Raw genomic sequence first — 4656 nt, forward strand, 5'->3', positions numbered from 1 at the left:
GGTGACTGTAGTCCCAGCTGCTTGGGAGGCTGGGGCAAGAGAATCACTTAAGCCCAGGAGTTGGAGGTTGCTATGAGCTGTGACACCATGGCACTTTACCCAGGGTGACAGCTTGAGGCTCTGTCTCAAAAATAAATAAATAAATAAAATAGATAAAACTTTGGCCAGATTAACTAGAAATAAAAAAAGTAAAATCTCTAGTAACCTCAATTAGAAATTATAAAGGGGAAATAACAACTGATGCCACAGAGATACAAGAGAGCATCTCTGAACACTACCAGAAACTCTGTGCTATGAAATTTGACAATGTGAAGGAAATGGATCAATATTTGGAATCACACCCTCTCCCTAGACTTAGCCAGGCAGACATAGAGCTCATGAACAGGCCAATTTCAAGCACTGAGATTAAAGAAATAATAAAAAATCTTCCAACCAAAAAATGCCCTGGTCCGGATGGCGTCACACCAGAATTCTATCAAACCTTCAAGGAAGAGCTTATTCCCATACTGCAGAAATTATTCCAAAAAATTGAGGAGGAAAGAATCTTCCCCAACATGTTCTACAAAGCAAATATCATCCTGATACCAAAACCAGGATAAGACCCAACTAAAAAGGAGAATTTCAGACCAATTTCACTAATAAACATACATGCAAAAATTCTCAACAAAATCAATTACAGTTTATCATCAAAAAAGTCATACATCATGATCAAGTAGATTTCATTCCAGGAATACAAGGCCGGTTTAACATATGCAAGTCCATAAATGTTATCCACCATATTAACAGAAGCAAAAACAAAGACCATATAATCCTCTCATGCAGAAGTGCAGAAATGCAGAAAAAGTATTCAATAAAACCCAGCATCCTTTTCTAATTAGAACACTGAAGAAGACAGGCATACATGGCACATTTCTGAAACTGATTGAAGCTATCTATGACAAACCCACAGCTAATATATATATGTGTGTGTGTGTGTGTATATATATATTTTTTTTTTAATTTTTTTTTTTTGTAATTTTTTTGGCCAGGTCTGGGTTTGAACCCACCACCTCTGGCATATGGGGCCAGTGCCCTACTCCTTTGAACCACACAGGCGCCACCCACCACAGCTAATATATTACTGAATGAAGTAAAATTGAAAGCTTTTCCTCTTAGAACTGGAACCAGACAAGGTTGTCCTCTGTCACCATTACTATTCAACATAGTGCTAGAAGTTCTAGCCAATACAATTAGGCAGGACAAGGAAATAAAGGGCATCCAAATGGGAGCAGAGGAGGTCAAAATCTTCCTCTTTGCTGACGATATGATCTTCTACTTAGAGAACCCCAAAAACTCAACCACAAGACTCCTGGAAGTATTCAAAAAATACAGTAATGTCTTAGGATATAAAATTAATGTCCACAAGTCAGTAGCCTTTGTATACGGCAATAACAGTCAAGATGAGAGGTTAATTAAGAACACAACTCCCTTAGCCATAGCTTCAAAGAAAATGAAATACCTAGGAATATACCTAACAAAAGAGGTGAATGACCTCTATAAAGAAAATTATGAGGCTCAGTGCCTATAGCTCAACCGGCTAAGGCGCCAGCCACGTACACCTAAGGTGGCGGGTTCGAATCCCCAGCCCGGACCCGCCAGACAACGATGACGGCTGCAACCAAAAAAAAAATAGCCCGGCGTTGTGGCGGGCGCCTGTGGTCTCAGCTACTTGGGAGGCAGAGGCAGGAGACTCGCTTGAGCCCAGGAGTTGGAGGTTGCTGTGAGCTGTAATGCCACGGCGCTCTGCCCAGGGGGGACAGCTTGAGGCTCTGTCTCAAAAAAAAAAAAAAATTATGAAACTCTAAGAAAAGAAAGAGCAGAAGACATTAACAATGGAAGAACATACCATGCTCATGGCTGAGAAGAATCAACATTGTTAAAACATCTGTACTTCCCAAAGCAATCTACTGATTCAATGCCATCCCTATTAAAATACCAACATCATACTTTCAAGACTTGGAAAAAATGATTCTGTATTTTGTATGGAACCAGAAAAAAACCCATATAGCTAAGGCAGTTCTTTGTAATAAAAACAAAGCCAGAGGCATCAGCATAACAGATTTTAGGCTGTACTACAAAGCCATAGTGGTCAAGACAGTATGGTACTGGCACAAAAATAGAGACATAGACATTTGGAATCGAATAGAAAATCAGGAAATGAAACTAACATCTTACAACCGCCTAATCTTTGATAAACCAAACAAGAACATACCTTGGGGGAAAGAATCCCTATTCAATAAATGGTGCTGGGAGAACTAGATAGCCACATGTAAAAGACTAAAACTGGACCCACACCTTTCTCCACTCACAAAAATTGATTCGAGATGGATAAAGGACTTAAATTTAAGGCATGAAACAATAAAAATCCTCAAAGAAAGCATAGGAAATACACTGGAAGATACCGGCCTAGGGAAAAGACTTCATGAAGAACATTGCCATGGCAATTGCAACAACAACAAAAATAAACAAAGGGGACTTAATTAAACTGGAAAGCTTCTGTACTGATAAAGTGACAACAACCAAAGCAAATAGACAACCTACACAATGGGAAAGGATATTTGCATATTTTGAATCAGACAAAAGCTGGATAAGTAGGATCTATAGAGAACTCAAATTAATTCACATGAAAAAAGCCAACAATCCCATATATCAATGGGCAAGAGATATGAGTAGAACCTTCTCTAAAGAAGACAGATGAATGGCTAACAAACATATTAAAAAATGTTCATCATCCCTAATTATTAGAGAAATGCAAATCAAAACTACCCTGAGATACAATCTAACTCCAGTGAGAATGGCCCACATCATAAAATCTCAAAACTGCAGATGCTGGCGTCAATGTGGATAGAAGGGAACATTTTTACACTGCAAACTAATACACACTTTTTGGAAGTATGGAGAACCCTCGAAGAACTCAAGCTAGACCTCCCATTTGGTCCTCCAATCCCATTACTGGGCATCTACCCAGAGGAAAAAAATTCTTTTATCATAAGGACACTTGCACTAGACTGTTTATTGCAGCTCAATTTACAATCGCCAAAATGTGGAAACAGCCTAAAGGCCCACCAACCTAAGAATGGATTAACAAACTGTGGTATATGTACACCATGGAATACTATTCAGCCATTGTTAAAAAATGGATACTTTACAGCCTTTGTATTAACCTGGATGGAAGTGGAACACATTATCCTTAGTAAAGCATCACAAGAGTGGAGAAGCATACAAAGGGTACATGTGAAATTTACTAGGTGCAGAATATAAATGTCTAAACACAGTAACTAAGAAAATGCCGTGAAGGCTATGTTAATCAGTTTGATGAAAATATTTCAAATTGTATATAAAACCAGCACATTGTACCCCATGATTATATTAATATACATGGCTATGATTTAATAATTAAAAAAAAAGAATGAAGAAGCATGAATCCTATATACTCAACTTTGATATGAGGACAATTAATGACAATGACATGGTGGAGATGGAGGAAGGAGAGAACAGAGAGAGAGAAAGAAGAAGGGAGGGGTGGGAGAAAGGAAGAGCAGAGAGAGAGAAGGACTGAAGGGTTGGGTCTTGGTGTGTGTCACACCTTTGGGGGGCAAGACATGATTGTAAGAGGGACTTTACCTAACAAATGCAATCAGTGTAACCTGGTTTCTTGTACCGTCAATGAATCCCCAACAACAAAAAATAAAAAATAAAAGAAATGACAGCTAATGCTACTGGCCACCTCATAATTAACAGGCAGAAGTTAGCCCTTGAATCAAGGGGTACAAAAATGGTTAGCCCCTCTATAGTGTCAGGCCTAAACAATAGATGTACCTGCCCTTGCAGTGGAGGCAATCTTTGTATCCATGCCTTGAACTACATGGAAACATCAAGCCTACTCATATCTTTGGGATAGAAAAGGAGCTGAATATAAAATTGAAACTAGCTATTTATTCCCCAGATCTCTGGGCATCAAAATCTTCTGTGTTCATTTATTCACTTATTCACTCAATTATTCAACAAATATTTATTGAGCAGTAAAAATCTTTCAGGCACAATGCTAGTCACTGGGGGATACAAAAAATAAAAAATAAAACCTTATGTCCCTGTCCTCAAGGGGCTGTAGTAGAGGAGATAGATTTGGAACTAACTGCTTAGGATACAATTCTACAGGCCTACCATAATTATAATTCTGGAATTATGACTTAGAAAAAGATTCACACAAGTCACAGGGGCAGGTATACTGCCATTCACTATAGCAAAACATGAGAGCCCATCTAAATGTCTACCAAAATAAGACAAAAGCTCTCACAACAGGTCATTACATACTGACAAAAGAGTCAATTCCACAAGAAGATATAATAATTACAAATATATATGTGCCCAACATCAGAGCACCTAGATATATAGAGCAAACATTTAACAGATTTGAAAGGAGAAAGAGACAGCAATATAAGTGCTGTCTCCTAGACAGCAGTCTCCTAACTCTCCTCCAACACTTCACTTTCAGTAATGACCATATCATGCAGACAGAAAATTTAAAAGAAAACAACACTGTAGGGCAAATGGACCTTACAGACATGCAGAACATTTCAACCAACGACAGCAGTGTATACTGTCTTTTTTTTTTTT

The 4656-nt window shown here is 38.3% G+C and overlaps 1 protein-coding gene across 2 annotated transcripts in view; it reads right to left on the reverse strand.

The window, feature by feature from the left end:
- The window catches only part of CCL28 (C-C motif chemokine ligand 28), a 34290-nt gene that overhangs the window by 15964 nt on the left and 13670 nt on the right, over positions 1–4656 (reverse strand). The window lies entirely within an intron of this gene.

This window comes from Otolemur garnettii, unplaced genomic scaffold (assembly GCF_000181295.1).
Source record: "Otolemur garnettii isolate 467f Iridium unplaced genomic scaffold, OtoGar3 scaffold00063, whole genome shotgun sequence".
Lineage (NCBI taxonomy): Eukaryota > Metazoa > Chordata > Mammalia > Primates > Galagidae > Otolemur > Otolemur garnettii.